At 47.1% G+C, this 16,736-nt stretch overlaps 1 protein-coding gene across 3 annotated transcripts in view; it reads left to right on the forward strand.

Moving 5' to 3' along the window:
* TIAM1 (TIAM Rac1 associated GEF 1) overlaps nucleotides 1-16,736 on the forward strand; it is a 448,677-nt gene that overhangs the window by 213,176 nt on the left and 218,765 nt on the right. For all 3 annotated transcript variants that reach the window (XM_032277050.1, XM_032277051.1, XM_032277049.1), the window contains one exon: nucleotides 1,929-2,110. The gene's annotated coding sequence lies outside the window, so the exon portion shown is untranslated. The remainder of the gene's footprint in view (nucleotides 1-1,928; nucleotides 2,111-16,736) is intronic.

Raw genomic sequence — 16,736 nt, forward strand, 5'->3', positions numbered from 1 at the left:
AAAAAACGAAAACCATTTTCCCCCATTTGTTCTCTCCTCATCATGGGCAAGTGCGTTATCAGAGTCGCCTTCTATATTTTCAGTATTTGCATTGTATATTCCTAGTCGGTTATCCTACCATTTCTTTGCTCCGGTTTTGATCTTACTTTCCCAGGGTTTTTTTTGTCTCTCCCGGTTTATCTCATCTCCTTGAGGATCTTACCCACACTTCTGTTTTTTTCCTTTCTTTCCTTTTTTTTTTTTTTTTTTGCCTGCCTTTAGTGTAAAAATGAAATTGAGTACAAAGCCCAGATCTTGGCAGCGACTGGGATGTAAGTTAGTGGGTTGCTTCTATGAAGGAAATGTTTGCTTAATTTAGTTACTCAAGAATTTAACTTGGAAGCCGGTCATGGTGGTGTGTGCCTGTAGTCCCAGCTACTCAGGAGGCTGAGACAGGAAGGCTCCTTGAGCCCAAGAGTTTGAGGCCGTCCTGGGCAGTATAGTGAGACCCCATCTCTAAGAATTAAATTAAAACAAGAAAAGAATTAAACTTGGAGGTAGATGATGCTGGTGAGCGCCATAGCAGTTTGGCATTGCCATTGCATTTTCTGAGAATACTTTTTCAGGCCTTGGAGTTTCTAAGTACTTTTGGGGAAGTGTTGATTGTTTGGTGTTAAGGTTGATGTTGTAGCCAAAAAGGCACAATTAGAGCATCGGACAGAGGAAGTTGACTGGTTAATATTCCCCAACAAGGGAATATAGCATTACTGAGTTTGCCCAATCCTGAGCCATTGGTTCTTCCAAGGGTCTCTCATTTGACAAGCTCCTGGGGTATTAGGACCTTGTCCTACGTAATGGCATAATGAGTTAGCGTTTACTTATGCATCTAGTATTGCAAGGGACTGGACTGGGGATGGGAAGGGATTGTGAGCTGGGAAAAGCCTTCATTTGCTTTCTGATGCGATGCTAAAGTCATTCTGCTTTGCCCAAGGAGTGAGTCTTCGTTTACATTTTGGGTAGTGAATCAGCTTCAAGTGTGGAGTTATTTTCAATAAAGGCAGATTGACTAGCTGTGCCTGGTCTGGCCTGCCCGCGATGACCTGGTGGTGCTATTTTGTTCTAGCCGTTGCTTTCATGAGAATAGAGAACGAGAAGGCAACACCCGCTTCTCCGGTTTATTTTGGTGCCGTTGCTTGAGAACAAGTGTTAGCATGGCTTTCACTGGTAAAGCTTTTAGGGGAGAGATCATCACTTTTGGAAAGTTTTGTTTCCTGAATGGTTCAGGGTGGATTGATTTGTGAGCTCTTGTACTGAATCGTGAAGCTGCTTCCCGTACCTGTAGTCAGATGCTTCAGTATTGCCATAAACCGTGAGATTTTGGTAGGCAAGAATCACCACAGTCGAGGTGCTTTCTACAAAGCTATAGATAACTAAGCCTGGTAAATGCTTCTTTTGTTTATTTGTTTATTTATTTATTTAGAGATGAAGTTTTACTCTTGTTGCCCAGGCTGGAGTGCAATGACGCAATCTTGGCTCACTGCAACCTCCGCCTCCTGGGTTCGAGCCATTCTCCTTCCTCAGCCTCCCGAGCAGCTGGGATTACAGGCATGCACCACCACGCCTGGCTAATTTTGTACTTTTAGTAGAAGCTGGGTTTCTCCATGTTAGGCTGGTCTGGAACTCCTGACTTCAGGTGATCCACCCGCCTTGGCCTCCCAAAGTGCTGGGATTACAGGCATGAGCCACCGCGCCCATTCAATGCTTCCTTATTAAAATATGAATTGCTTATGGAAATAACAATACTAGATACTAATGTACTGAGTGTGTACAACATATGAGGTACTTTTCATGTGTTGTCATATTAATGTTTCTGAAGATAATCTTGCAGTCTCTAGAGGTACATAAAAAAGATGCACAAATCCCATTACTTTCTTATGTTGCTCTTATAGGTGGACTCACTGTGGACTGAGGCCCACGTTTCTGCACTTGAAGCCCAGGAAGGAGGAAGAGAAGGCTGGTTGGTACCATGGGGTATGATGCTCTGAATCCTAGTCTCTCACCTAGGATGTGAGCAGTCCCTGCAGATGGCACATTTGGAGGTCTTGACAAAGCTTCTTCTGTCTCCAATGGGGTAAGTGTGGCATTTGCAGAAGGCTGGAGAATGAGGACTGAAGCTTTTAAAGTCTTTATTATCTTGATCCTGCCCAAATCCACCTTTTTTGGGGGACAATAGAAAGTTCGTTGTTTGTGACAATAGTTTTGGTGGTTAAAGGGTTGCTGAGTTTCCCCAATTGCAATCTGAGGCTTTGAAATGGGTTTCCTGGGAACCTTTCCCATTCTTCCTGGGTGGTTCCCATGGTTATTTTGTTTTGGAGTTGGCCATGCATAATCCTCTGTCTTCCTGACTTTTCTTTTGCCTGCCCCCGTGATAGTGGGAAAGGGGAAGAAGGAATTGATTTGGATGTGGCTGGGGAAACTTGGTATCAACGTGCTGGTTTTGAGACTGATGGGCGTGGGTTCACCTCACTTTTAACGAGACAGGGTGAGCATTGATGTAAACTGCTGAGTGCTTTTGTTCAAGTGGAATATTTCATGTGGGTCCCCCTGCTGCGGTGAAACTGGACGTCTTTATTGCATGACAGGCTTGGGGCTTTCACAGAACGGAGCAAGTGGTCCCTGTGCAACGCTTGCAGTTACTCCACGAGGAGAAATGTGCTTCAGGGGCCGGGCGCGGTGGCTCGCGTCTGTAATCCCAGCACTTTGGGAGGTCGAGGCGGGCAGATCATGAGGTCAGGAGATCAAGACAATCCTGGCCAACGTGGTGAAACCCTATCTCTACTAAAAATACAGAAACTAGCCCGGTGTGGTGGCGAGCACCTGTAGTCCCAGCCACTCAGGAGGCTGAGGCAGGGGAATCGCTTGAACCTGAGAGGCGGAGGTTGCAGTGAGCTGACATCGGACTACTGTACTCCAGCCTGGCGACAGAGTGAGACTCCATCTCAAAAAAAAAAAGAAAAGAAAAGAAATATGCTGCAAAGATCCCCTCCCTACTTCCTGTATGTGGCACAGACCCCTTCTAGGGAATTCCAGCAGAAAGGGCTGTTGTACTTCAGTTTTCCTTTGCTAAGTGGGAATGGTGATGTCTGCCCATGCAGTCCCCGTTTACTTCCTAGGAGGAGAATGACGTCGACCAAAAGGGGCTTTCTAGCTATTTGAAGTTACCCTTGTTCTTTTCAACTTTGCCTTCCTCTCGTGGACAAACCCATCTCCACCTTGTTAGCAGGTGACATCGGGATGCATTATTTTACCTTTACCAGGAGGTTTGGCTCTTATGTTGGTTGGTCCAGAATGTGAACACAGCAGGAGACTGTGGACTTGAGAGAGAGCAAGAATGACAGATGCTTCCCGAGGTGTGGTTTTTGTAACTTTTAGCGTTTCCCACTCAGCATTCGGGTCCTGCATTGCAGATCTTGCTGGGACTTGCTCCTCCAGTCTTACCTGCTGCTCCGCTCTGCCTGCACCCAGACGCACAGCGGTGTAGCCACTCCCTTCTCTGAATGTACATAGTGGCTTGGAGCAAACTTCCTTTCAAGGGCTCTCTGGACAGAGGGCAGATAAGACCTCTGTGTGTGCACTCTTCAGGGTTAGCCCTTGCTAGGGATGCCCTGCGGGTACAGGGACTCCCAGGTAGTTGGTGAAAGGGAATCCAGCCCCTACGAGCACCCTCCAACAGACAGTGGAGCCAAAGCTCTCACTTTTCCTGTGATAATACAGACTCATTGTATTATCATAATTAGGTTTCATGCCCTTTTCAAGGGGTAAAAATAATCATATAAATAATAATGGGCCAGACGTGGTGGCTCACACCTGTAATCTCAGCACTTTGGGAGGCTGAGGTGGTCAGATTACTTGAGGTCAGGAGTTTGAGCTGGCCTGGCCAACGTGGTAAAACTCCATCTCTATAAAAATTAGCCGGGCATAGTGGCCCATGCCTGTAATCCCAGCTACTGGGGAGGCTGAGGCTGGAGAATCGCTTGAACCCAGGAGGTGGAGGTTGCAGTGAGCTGAGCTCACACCACTGCACTCCAGCCTGGACGACAGAGCCATACTCTGTCTCAAAATAGTAATAGTAATAGCAATAACAACAACAACCGCCCTTTGGAAACACCAGCTGTCCTTGTTCGGCCCCTATCCTTTGGGTTCCCTTCACCTGTCTATTAAATTTCCTTTTCCTGAGTGCTTTCGCCCCTGCCCTCTTTGTTGGAGGGTGCCCACAGGGGCTGGATTCCGTTTGACTAACTACCCGGTAGTCTCTGTACCCCCGGGGCATCCTGAGGAAGGGCTAACCCTGAAGGTGCACGTATTCCAGGCCAAGCTGAGGTCTTATCTGCCCTGGGCCCAGAGTGTCCCATGACTTCTTTCCCTTCAAGATCTCCTCTCCTCAGCCTATTTTCTGTTCTTCTCTGAAAACACTTCCTTTTTTTTTTTTTTTTTTTTAAAATGGAGTCTCGCTCTGTCTCCCAGGCTGGAGTGCAGTGGCGCAGTCTTGGCTCACTGCAACCTCCACGTCCTGTGTTCAAGCGATTCTCCTGCCTCAGGCTCCGGAGTAGCTGGGATTACAGGCGCACACCACCATGCCTGGCTAATTTTTGTGTTTTAGTAGAGACGGGATTTCACTATGTTGGTTGGGGTGGTTTCGAACTCCTGACCTCGTGATCCACCCGCCTCTGCCTCCCAAAGTGCTGGGATTACAGGCGTGAACCACCGTGCCTGGCCAGCACTTCTTCTTCTAAGTAACCTATCCAAAGCAATAGCATTGGGAAATGAGGTACCAGGATTTGAACCCAGGCAGCCTAGCCCCAGAGTCTGGTCTCTTGACCACTTTGCTATTGTGTGTTCCTCTGAGGTGGGCTGCTTGGACTTCTCTTTATACTTGCCCCAGCATGGCTCTAGTGACTGCCATGGTCTGCTTCGTAAATGTTACCTGAGTGAGTGGCCACACAACGCACCGGAGTCAGCCTTCCTGAGTCCTGTCTCGGTACCTGTCCTTGTCAGTTACCCCCAGTGGCTTCCCACCTGCTCTGTGCCGATTCAGATTTTACCTCTCCTTCAGGGTCAGCTCACGTCCACCTCCTCCTGGCTGCCTTTCTGGACTGCCCGGCCACTGTGATTTTTGCCCCTCAGAACCCCCATTCCTTCTCAGATGATGTTACCCTTCAGCTCTCTCCCTGAAGTAGGATCATGCGTCCCTGAGAGCTGTGACTGTACCACCGTGTTAAGGGATTCTTTTGGGATTAAAACCTGGTCAGAGCTGTCTGAAGAAATGGCAGTGTTGCTTCCAGGTTCTGTGAGCAAAGAAACATAATGAGGTTAAAGAGCAAAACTAACAAAAAAAAAAAAAGCAAGGGGCAAATCTAAAAATTGTCACCCCATTTCTGTGTGAGCCTGTGTGTGTATTTTCACGCTGCAGCTGCTCAAGTTGAGTCATAGAGTGGATGTGTCATCTCTTGGCTTCAGGCACAGTGGCTAGCCCATCTTCCCCCTGGAGGGAGCTTAAGCACATTTATGTGATGAATAATGTGGATTCACCCCCAATACTTGGGATGCATTTCAACAGATTTCATGCAGATGGTAGGTGAAGCACGTCAGGCATCTTTTGTCCCCCGTTCGAAAGATAACAGAAATACCCCCAGCAGAGTCAGTGCACTTAGTTTTAGCTGATAGCCGGCCAAATGCTGCCCAGGGGTGTCTCGAGCTGTGTTGGACATGGTGGGTGCACCTCGCCATCGTAAGGCAGTGGAAGGAGGGCTGGGGCTGGAAAGGAAGATGCAAACGTTGAGCGCCTACTGTGTGCCTGGCATTCTTCTGCTTTGTGATCTCTAATAGAATACATGATTGCACTCACAGCCCCTCTGCCTGTGCATATTCTCATTTCCAAGTCTACCTGGTGGAACCCAGGTAGCTTGACTAAAATCTCGCTATTGTGGCATTGACCCTGGACTTGAAACGTGTTTTATCTGACTTCTAAACTTGTGACTATTACCACACATCTTGACCTCTGGTTCTGAATATAAACAGAGGTATTTAGATGAGGATGTCTAATGGTCACATTAACTGTAGAATTCAGAGACTCTTGAGTTTCTTTGTGTGTATGTATGTGACGGAGTCTCCCTCTGTTGCCCAGGCTGGAGTGCAGTGGTGCTATCTTGGCTCACTGCAACCGCTGCCTCCTGGGTTCAAGCATTCTCCCGCCTCAACCTCCCAAGTAGCTGGGATTACAGATCTGCGCCACCACACCCAGCTAATTTTTCTATTTTTAGTAGAGACGAGGTTTCACTGTTTTGGCCAGGCTGCTCTCAAACTCCTGACCTCAGGTGATCCGCCCGCGTCGGCCTCCCGGAGTGCTGGGATTACAGGCGTGAGCCACCACACCTGGCTGGAGTTGTTTTCTAATCTGAATCTTTTCTACGTTATCCAGTTCCTCTTAGCACTTCACTATGAACTTGTTAAAGTCTTTATTGTCAGAAATACCATGTTTAGGTTTAACTTTGGTGGGGGGCAGTCAGGTAATATTTTAAAAACTGCAAAATTAGGGATCTCATTTTATATTTAGATGCTCGATGCTCATCTGCAGGAGAAACATCTGTATCAGGCTGGTTCTTTGAACACCCTCAGGGAAGTTAAAGAGCTTGCTCTTTCTCTTTAGGAACCGGGAGCCTCTCCGGGTAGACGGAGGACCATTCTCTCACTGTCTTGTTTTGTGGCACAAACGGCCTGGGTCTGATGCAGGATACCCTGGAGCCTTCCCTGGCCTGTCCCTCTCCTGCCCACGTAGCATAAACACTGGCATGGCAGGGACAGATGGCCACTCCAGGGACTCTTTGGATGTCACATTTGGTTGCCTGGGTAGGGGGTAGGGTAGTTGCAGCCAATCTCCACTGGGGGGAGGAGAGGCCGACTGGGAAATACCCCTTGACAGTGGGTAAACACAAGCTCACCTCCGGAAAGGCCAGGCGCCCCGGGACCTGTGCAGGCTGGGCGGTAATGGAGTCAGATGCACATAAGCGTGTTTGGCTTGGGAAGAAGCCAGGCTGCTCCAAGCACAGCCTTTTCTCTCTGCTCCTAATTGATGCTCAGCAGAGTTTGGTTTGCTTATGGAAATGGGAATGAACCATGTGGGGACTGTGGAGGGAGGGATGGGCTGCAGATAACTACTTTCAGAGCTAGAAAAAAATTCTTTCCAGAGGTCTGGGTTAGCTTTACAGGAGGCGCAGGTGAGGGTATCTGAAATCCCCAGAGAGTCAAGAAAGAGCAGTTAGCCGCGCTTATCAGTGGGTTTTTTTTTTTGCTGATCAAACAGCACCAATCTGTGTAATGAGGAGTGAAGCTTTGATGAAGAACAGCGAGCGCAGTGTCTCCTGCATAAAATCCCGTCGATTCAGGAGGCCGACTGGGGGAGAATCCCTTAAGCCAAGGAGCGTGAGGCTGTAGTGAGTCAGAACTGCGCTATGGCCCTCCAGCCTGGGCAACAGAGTGAGATCCCAAGTCAAAAAATGGGGAGAATAAAGAAACAGCACCCAGGCAGGGAGGGCTGGAGGCAGCAGAATCCCTCTTCAAAGAAAGCACAAGAGTTGACATTAGGTGAAAATAAAATGGGGTTTTTGTGGTTTCAGCTTTAGAAGAAACAGTGGGGGTGGTTGCAGTTGCCTGCATGCAAACCAAGCCTGGGATTGAATCGAAGTGGAAAAGCCTATAGTCATAAGCGTTGATTGAAAGCATTTCCAATTCTCACCTCTGCGTTGTAACTATTGCTGTTTATCTAATGTATCTGCAGAAGTCCCAACAAGCCAAGGTAAGGTACTGTATTCAAGTTAGCAGAGTGACATCTAGTTACTAGGCCTCATATTAATTTTTTTTTGTGAGGGAGGATGGTATGGTTATTTATTCATTCTTTCAACAAATCATTTGTTGGGTAGCTATGAATATCATCTTTGGGGTACCATGTAGAATATCATCTTCGGGGTACAGTGTAGCTGACAGTGTAGAAGGGAAGAAAAGATATACCATCAGGAGTTCATAAGTGTTCAGGCCAGGCGTGATGGCCCGTGCCCATAGTCCCAGCACTTTGGGAGGTTGAGGTGGGAAGATCACATGAGCCTAGGGGTTCGAGACCAGCCTGGGCACTAAAGTCAGGCCTCGTCTCTATAAAAAAATAAAAAAGCCACGGTGTGGTGGTACATGCCTGTGGTCCCGGCTACACAGGAAGCTGAGGCAGGAGAATTTATTTGAGTCTAGAAGGTTGAGGCTGCAGTGAGCCATGTTTGGGCCACTGCGCTCCAGCCTGGGCGACAGAGCCAGACCCTGTCTCAAAAAAACAAAAAACAAAAAAAAAGAGAGAGAGTTCATATAAGGGTTCAAATGAGGGGTATAAACTAGAAGTTTGATAAATTTGAAGCGTCAGGACATTTAACCTTCAAAGTAATCCAATGAGCTGTTATTCCAGTTTGACAGCTGAAGGAAAAAAAACAGGTGCAGAGAAGTAGAATACCTCAGCGGGCTCAGGTGGACAAGCCACGCCTGCCCAGATCCCTCCGCCCTCTGGGCAACCGAGAACCCCCAGCCTCTGTGGTCCTGATTTCCCTGTTGGTAGCTCAGTCAGTGATCAGTGCATCTATGATATTTAATTCTTTTATTTATTTAAAATACAAATTTGTTTTGAGAGACGGGGTCTCGTCATGTTGCCCAGGCTGGCCTTGAACTCCTGGCCTCAAGCAATCCTCCTGCCGCAGCTTCCTGAGTGGCTGGGACTGCAGTCACACATCACCATGCCTGGCTTATTTACTTCTTTTTAAGAGTTGGGACAGAAAACCAATATGGACTGTTAGTATTTCTACTTCACCTTTCTCAATATTTAGAGGAATCTAGTTGGTGCAGATGTCTGATGAACCATTCAGTCACGACGAGATCTACCCTGGAGGGTGATTTTGATGATCACATAAACAGTGTGAATGTGAGTGTGGGAGTTTTATCGCCAGTTCCCTGGTGGTGGTTTGAGCATTTTCTCTGGGTGGTTCCAGTGGCAGTGTTGACACCGCTAGAAGCTGTTCCTTCCTGCTTAGGGCACGGCAATTTTTCTCTTTTGGTGAAAAAAACAATTTTTTTTGAATGAGGTGAGTGAGGGTATTTCTGGTACGTTCAGTCATTTATGTTTAAACAAAATGATCATCATTATTAGCAAATAATGTGAGTCTTTTTGACTCACAAATGGTGTGAGTGCCCAAGGATGCTTAGCGTGGTAAATACGGGATGTGGGAGATCCATCTGCAGAATGTCAGCCCTGACTGGGAAAGAAGCGTTCAATGGAGGGCCTTGTCAAATGCCTTTTGCTTTGATGTGTAAAGCTGGTGTGCCATAGCTGGAGATGCCCAGTCCTGAGGAGTGTGGTAGGGCAGATAGTATTCATGAACGAAATATGAGGAGGTGAGCATTGGACTAGAAAGAGGTCAAGAGACCTGAGTTCTTACCTTGGGCTCTTCCCGACTCTTCGACCTTAGTTGAGCCAGTTGCTCAGGTCTGTGAGTTGCGTCCTTCCGTTCCTTGAGAAGTATGGAAGTTTCTCCCTGTATAGTTGGCAAAGCCTGTAATATGGATATTATGTACTAAGACTCAACTTTTAGCTTTGATCGTGCTGGATTATATATTTGCACATTATTGATATGTTTCTTTTAGTGTCAGATGCGGGGGCTGGATTTTTATATTTTTGGTGTTGTATTTTACACGGGTGTGTTAACTTCTGGTTGTTCTCTTTCTTTCCTTTTTGCTCTAAGAGCAGGGGGTTTCATGTAGGATGAAAATGAAAACTAAAGAAAATGTAGGATCTGGAAGTAATTTTGGGCAGCAGAAGCATTAAACAAAATGGGGAAATATACTATTTTGTTACTAGCCAGATGAAGAGAACACAGGAGTATATACTTGCATTTTCTCAGTAACTGGATATGTTAGACACGGATTATGTTTTCGCTGAGACCTTGCAGTTAAAAGAAAGCAAAAAGCAGATCTAGATGTTTCAATGTTTTCCTCTTCTCAAGAGCACATGAAGTCGCACTTAAATGCGGGTTGCCTGCCTCTCACTTCCATAATTTGAAATCAGACTGAAATCCTGCATGTGGGACCCTCATTCTGTGACCCCTGTGTATCCACCAGGCTTCCTTACCAGCCCTCTTTTTGACTCACAAACGCAGTGGCTGTGACTGCCCAGGAATACTTAGTGTGGTAAATACAGGATGTGGGAAATTTATCTGCAAAATGTCAGCCCTGAGTAGGAAAGTCGTGTTATCCAATAGAACGCCCCGTCAAATGCCTTTTGGCTTGGTGTGTGAAGCGGGCATGGCACAGCTGGAGATTCCCAGTCCTGAGGAGTGTGGTGGGGCAGGCTCTGTCCTACCAGAAATGCATTTGGGTTTTAGAGATCATTGTGAAATCGTTTCTTTTGCAATATCATTTAAGACACATTTGGGTTCTGGGACATTCTCCTTCCTCATTTTTCCCCTGGGAGTTGTTGTGGGTGGTTGGGTGGGCCTGCAGGCTGTGACTGATGTGGTGAGCTCCCCTTTTCCAAGGGATGGACCTCTCTGACTTGTGATGCCTCCGTGATTGCAACTTTGGTTTAATCATTATAGGTGGATTTTGAGACTAATTGGTGGGATGGATGCTTACTTTCCTAATCCATGTCTACTCCTGTGTCCAGAAAGTTGTAGGCATCTTTGTTTTAAAGTTTGTCATCATCTTTGCTGACGGCTTGGTTGAATCTTTGAAATGTATTCAACACCCAGCATTTTTTTTCTTTTCTTGGCACTGGCTGTGTATGGCGGCTGTGGTGGGTCCCTCACAGAACACCTGCGCTGGGAGTACGTGCTGGGAGAAAACGGCCTAAGTATAATGGAATAGATGGCGAAGTCCCACAGACACGTTTATTTAGTGGGGACATTCAAATCACATTTTACCTTTCAGAGTTTATAAATCCATCTGAAGTGCTTGAAAAAAATCATCGTATTAGAAATGGATGCATGTGTGTATACAACGAACTCTAGACCTCTTTGCTTAGAAGGAGGGACTTTCTTGGAGAGTATGAAGCCTGTTTTGTCTCCAGCTCATGAAGGTCATTCTTTTCATTTCTCTTTCTGTGTGTCTCCCCACGCCAAACTGCTATTAAAAACCTACAAAGGGCTGGACGTGGTGGCTCATGCCTATAATCCCAGCACTTTGGGAGGCTCAGGTGGGCAGATCACGAGGTCAGGAGATTTGAGATCATCCTGGTCAACATGGTGAAATCCCATCTCTACTTAAAAAAAAAAAAATTAGCTGGGTGTGGTGGTGCATGCCTGTAATCCCAGCTACTTTGGAGGCTGAGGCAGAATCGCTTGAACGAGGTAGTCGGAGGTTGCAATGAGCTGAAAAAGTGCCATTGTACTCCAGCCTAGCGACAGAGCAAGACTCCATCTCAAAAAAACAAAACAGAACTACAAAGAACCTTGGGAGGCTGAGGCAGGTGAATCACTTGAGGTCAGGAGTTTTAGACCAGCCTAGCCAACATGGTGAAACCCCATCTCTACAAAAATACAAAAATTAGCCAGGCATCATGGTACACGCTTGTAATCCCAGCTACTCAGGAGACTGAGGCAGAAGAACTGCTTGAACCTGGGAGGCCGAGGTTGCAGTGAGCTGAGGTTGTGCCATTGTACTCCAGCCTGGGCGACAGAGATTCTGTCTCAAAGCAAAACAAAACACATCCACACAAACTGCTCTATAAAATGGTCTTATGAAACAGCAAAAACATTCAAACCAAAGTTGAGGAGACACAGCACTGCGTTCTACTCATGGCATCTAGTAAAGTGTCTTTTGACCTGTATTCCTTCTCGAAGTTCTTTGCAGCCCGTCCGCTTGGGCAGCAGTCACTGGGCAGCAGGGAGAATCCCTGGTCAAGCAGGAGGATCTGATACTCTGAGAACTGGGATTTTCATTGGCAGCTTCGTAGCTATGAAAGCACTGACTTCACATTCCTGTTTCTTCCTCTGGCCACGTGCTGTGGCCACTAAAGATGCATTTTCTGGTAAACGGATTCATACGGTAGATTCCATGTGAGCCACACTTTCCTGCATTGAGGGTGGTTAGGGAGAGTAGGGCTTTGGTCACATTTGAAAGTACTGTGATTGGGGACCACAAATGGTCAAATCCTGCTTCAGTCTTAAGCCCCTTCCCACAGGGAGTCACCAGGTCTATGTGCCCAGGTACCTCAGCATGAAAAGTCAGCAATTATGAGGAGTTTTCTGGGAGCCGAACTCAGTCTTTCTCCTTGCGGGCTGTCTTTGACTTTTTTTTTTTTTTTTGGAGATGGAGTTTCACTCTTGTTGCCCAGGCTGGAGCGCAGTGTTGTGATCTTGGCTTACTACAACCTCCATCTCCTGGGTTCAAGGGATTCTCTTGCCTCAGCCTCCCAAGTAGCTGGGATTACAGGCATGTGCCACCACACCCGGCTAATTTTGTATTTTTAGTAGAGACAGGGCTTCTCCATGTTGGTCAGGCTGGTCTTGAACTCCTGATCTCAGGTGATCTGGCTGTCTTGGCCTCCCAAAGTGCTGGGATTACAGGTGTGAGCCACGGTGCCTGGCCGTCTTTGACTTTTCGAAGTCAGGATCTGTGTGTTCACTGTACCGTGCTCAGTTGCAGGTAGTAAGGAGACAGCAGTGCAGAAGAGTAGGAAGCATCCCTGCCCTCAGGAAACTGACATTCTAGATACAGACAATATCAACAGGCATAGTCCCTGCATATCTGTGGGAGGTTGGCTCCAGGATGTCCCTTCCCTACCCTGAAGACACTAAAATCCACAGATGTTTAATCTCTTATGGACAATGGTGTAGCATTTGCATATAATTTAGGCCCATCCTTCCACACATTGAAAATCATCTCTGGATACCTAAAACAAAATAAATGCTATGGAATAGTTGTTATACTATATTGCTAATGGAATGATGACCAGAAAAAAAAGTCTGGCCTGGGCATGGTAGCTCGCCTGAAATTCCAGCCCTTTGAGAGGCCAAGGCAGGAACATCACTTGAGTCTGGAAGTTCGAGACCAGTCTAAGCAACATAGTGAGACCCTGTCTTTACAAAAAATAGAAAAATTCACTGCATGTTCTCACTTATAAGTGGGAGCTGAACAATGAGAACACATAGACACAGGGTGGGGAATATCACACACGGGGCCTGTTGGGGGTGGAGGTCAAGGGGAGGGAGAGCATTAGGACAAATACCTAATGCATGCTGCGGGGCTTAAAACCTAGAGGACGGGTTGATGGGTGCAGCAAGCCACCATGGCACATGTATACCTATGTAATAAACCTGCACATTCTGCACATGTATCCCAGAACTTAGAGTGAAATTTTTTTAAAAATGCCAGGCACAGTGGCTCACACCTGTAATCCCAGCACTTTGGGAAGCTGAGGTAGGTAGATCACGAGGTCAGGAGTTCAGGATCAGCCTGGTCAAGATGGTGAAACCTTGACTCTACTAAAAATACAAAAATTAGCTGGGTACAGTGGCAGGCACCTGTTATCACTGCTACTCAGGAGGCTGAGGCAGGAGAATGGCATGAACCCAGGGGGTGGAGGTTGCAGTGAACCAAGATCACACCACTGCACTCCAGCCTGGGCGACAGAATGACACCTTGTCTCAAAAAATACAGTAAAATAAAATATGTACGTATTCAGTACAGACAGAATCGTTTATTTAAAAAAAAAAAAAAAAATTAGCCAGGCGTGGTGGCATGCCGCCTCTGTTCGCAGCTACTCTGGAGGCTGAGGCAGGAGGATCACGTGAGCCCAGGAAGCTGAGGCTGCAGTGAGCCATGCCTGTGCTGCTGCGCTCCAGCCTGGTGACAGAGTGACACCGTGTCTCAAAACAAAATACAATATGTATGTGTTCAGTATATACACAATCATTTATTTATTTTGAATATTTTGGATCCATGGTTGGTTGAGTCCACGGATATGGAAGCCATGGATATAGAACCCGTGGACAGGGAGGGCCGACTGTAGTTACAACATGTACTACGTGGGAAGGCGATCGTTACAGTGGAGACTCTTGAAGCAAGGAAGTGCTGGGTGTTTGAGCTTTTGAATATAGAGGAGTTAGGACGGCCCCACTGCATGGGTGACATCGAAGCCAAGATGGCAAGCAGTTGAGGGAGGAAGCCCTGTGCTGACAGAGGGAGCATCCAGGCAGAGGGCAGAGGGCTGGGCCAGGGATGTTGAAGGCTTGGGTGGGGAGAGCAAAGCCCGAGAGCCAGGGGGATGCAGACCGAGGAGTCCCGTCGGGGCAGGGTCTCAGGACTGCTGGTGAGATGGGAAGCCTTTGAGGGCTGTGGGTAGGAATAGGGAGACACCATCTGGTTTAGGTTCATAGGCTCTCTTGGCCGGCTGTGCTGGGAGGAGACTACACACCATCTCCTGTGGACCGTGGTTCTCAGTGAGCCTGTGTCTGAGCCTTGATTAGACTTAGTTATTGCTTGTACGGTCTGGATCCCACTGGTGCGGGGTGGTGGTGGTCTTTATTTTTGCAACTTCTCTAGGCACAAATCTCCTTCTTTTCTTCTTTTTCTTTGTTTTTTTGAGATAGAATTTCATTCTGTTGCTAGGCTGGAGTGCAGTGGTGCAGACTTGGCTCACTGCAACCTCCGTCTCCTGGGTTCAAGGGATTCGCATGCCTCAGCCTCCCAGGTAGCAGGGATCACAGGTGGGCGTCACCACATAAGGCTAATTTTTCTATTTTTAGTAGAGACAGAGTTTGCCATGTTGGCCAGGATGGTCTCGAACTCCTGACCTCAAATGATCTGTCCACCTTGGCCTCCCGAAGTGCTGGGATTACAGGCGTGAGCCACCGTGCCGGGCCCACAGATCTCTTTCTTTAAAGAGGATGAGAAAAGGGACTTTTTGTCCTTATGAGGGTACTTAGCTGATGAATTCTAGAATGGATTCAAGAGTGGCTAGAAAAATGCTTGAAGATAATTCCAGGTTCTCTGCAGCCCAGTGTTTCATTTACCTTCGAAACAGAAAGCTCCTCCTCCCTGCGCATGCTCCGTGTCGCCCACTTGCCTCACGGGTGAGCGGATTCCATCCTCTCTTCCACTGATCACTTCCCTTTTCAGTTCAGGCTGCTCCTCTGGGGTTGTAGTTCTGAACTAAGTGAACCATTTGTCACATGTTCTGCCTTCTCCCTGGAGCTGCATGTTCAGTCGTGGCCAAAACACATCTGTCGGATCTCTGAGCTTTTCAAAAATCCAAACCTGAATGTTTTGGCATATGACCCTGTTAGCCTGTTTTAAGTGGCGTGTGGTAAACTTGCCCCACAGATGTTAGCATACCCGTGCACTTTGAAGAAAATAATAATAACTTTCACATCTGGTTCTCTTTTCATCTAGGGATCTTAAAACCCCAAGTGCATATTAATTAAACCTCACATCACTGGAAGGTAGGGAAGGGATAGAGGGCAATTGCTTTAATCACCACTGCAGAAAATGTAGAGGGATTGCCCCTGGGTAACAGATGCCTTTTATGTAGCACCTTAAATACTTGCTGAGGATTACCTGGTGGGAAGTGTACGGTCACGCACATCTGCAGGGCGTGGGGAATATCCTGATACTAGGGACTTGCCCTATGTTTTTGGTGTTGTCATTGCAGAAGGCTTCTTTCTTTCCAGTTCATGGGCTTTTACCACCTAATGTGGATTACTTGGAGTCTCATGGTATGCACTGGTAAGGATGGTATCGCTAACTGGTAAGGCTGTTTGGTTTTCTTTCCACCTTTTATTTTGGTATGCAGATAGGAAGTTCCTTTTAACATTTCAGCTGCCTTCCAGGCTGGTAACTGGGAGTTCTCCATGAATGGAGTGGTACATCCCCTTCCCTTTAACAGCCTTTTCCTAGAAAGTCTCTCAAGTGAGCTGGGACAACAGAAAGACAGGAGAGGACCATGACTTTCTTCAGAGGACAGAGTGGCAGCCGCTTAAGTCTATTCCTAGAGAATGGGGCGTTGGTTTTACGTATAAGAAAAATGGGGCAGGGCGTGGTGGCTCACGCCTGTAATCCCAGCACTTTGGGGGTCTGAGGCGGGTGGATCATGAGGTCAGGAGTTCGAGACCAGCCTGGCCAACATGGTGAAATTCCATCACTACGAAAAATACAAAAATCAGCCAATATGATGGCAGGTGCCTGTAATCCCAGCTACTCGGGAGGCTGAGGCAGGAGAATCACTTGAACCCAGGAGACTGAGGTTACAGTGAGCTGAGATTCCACCACTGCACTTCAGCCTTGGTGAAAGAGAAACTCTGTCTCAAAAAAGAAAAGAAAAGAAAAATGGAACAGAACAAAACCCAAACAAAATCAGGAAATGGTATGGTCCTGTCATTAATAGGTAGGAATTCGGCTGCTCACCTGTGGGAGGGGAGTTGGGGGTGTCGCTGGGGTCAGGGACTTTATATGCACAGCAGTTGTTCTTCAGGGTATCTCTGCCTGACGGTGGGAAAGCAGGCCTCGGCAGGGTCTAGAGGGTGTGAGATACAGCTGGTTTGCAAAGGGATGGGCTTCTTCAATTTTAAACAGAAAGTCTTTAGCTGCATTGTAAACAATTTCTAAATGCCAGTGTATAGTATATCATCGATTTTACAGTGTCACTCTGCTTTTATTCACAGTCGCATGTGAAAGAA

The sequence above is a fragment of the Sapajus apella genome, unplaced genomic scaffold, assembly GCF_009761245.1.
Source record: "Sapajus apella isolate SASKATOON/1434 unplaced genomic scaffold, GSC_monkey_1.0 scaffold8, whole genome shotgun sequence".
In the NCBI taxonomy this organism is placed as follows: domain Eukaryota; kingdom Metazoa; phylum Chordata; class Mammalia; order Primates; family Cebidae; genus Sapajus; species Sapajus apella.